Below are 659 nucleotides of genomic sequence, written 5' to 3' on the forward strand. Positions count from 1 at the left end.
AATAATCATATTTTACTTCTATTTACTTACCTTGTCAAAGATTTTCTTTGCTCTTCATTACCTATAATATATATTTATGTTCAGTTTAATTCTCCACTCAATTCAATCTTTATTTGGAAATAAAGATTGAATTGAACTGTATTATTCGTGTTAATTATATATTCAAAAAGCTGCATCACTTCGCCGTGATCCCTCGCATAGGCCTATAAAGTTGATTCTATCCTTTGGGTTTATGTCAGGTTTCTATAGCTTCTGACCATACGAGCATTGAAAGTTAAGGGGTTTATGGGACGAATTATCGACTAGGGCCGTCCATAGCTCAGTCGGTAGAGCACCGGGCTAGCAATCCGGAGGTCTCGGGTTCGAATCCCGATGGAACCCCATTTTCTTTGCTCTTTATTACCTATAATATATATTTATGGTCAGTTTAATTCTCCGCTCAATTCAATCTTTATTTGGAAATAAAGATTGAATTGACTGTATTATTCGTGTTACTTGTCAAAGATTGGAAGGAACTTGATTGATGTATGTTTTTGTTCCAACTTGGATACAAGTACGTGTTTTACAACTCAACAGTTCTTGAAAATTTTATAGACTTTATATGAAGCGTAATCTCAACTTGCCTTTACCATAAACATTGTGCTCGAACCTAAAACTCG

The 659-nt window shown here is 34.7% G+C and overlaps 1 non-coding gene across 1 annotated transcript; it reads left to right on the forward strand.

Annotated features, from left to right (window-relative positions):
* The first annotated feature begins 310 nt into the window (after positions 1 to 310).
* On the forward strand, positions 311 to 381 carry TRNAA-AGC (transfer RNA alanine (anticodon AGC)). Its single transcript has one exon. It is a non-coding gene; the product is annotated as a tRNA-Ala (tRNA).
* Positions 382 to 659: the final 278 nt, after the last annotated feature.

The sequence above is a fragment of the Lytechinus pictus genome, chromosome 9, assembly GCF_037042905.1.
Source record: "Lytechinus pictus isolate F3 Inbred chromosome 9, Lp3.0, whole genome shotgun sequence".
NCBI lineage: Eukaryota > Metazoa > Echinodermata > Echinoidea > Temnopleuroida > Toxopneustidae > Lytechinus > Lytechinus pictus.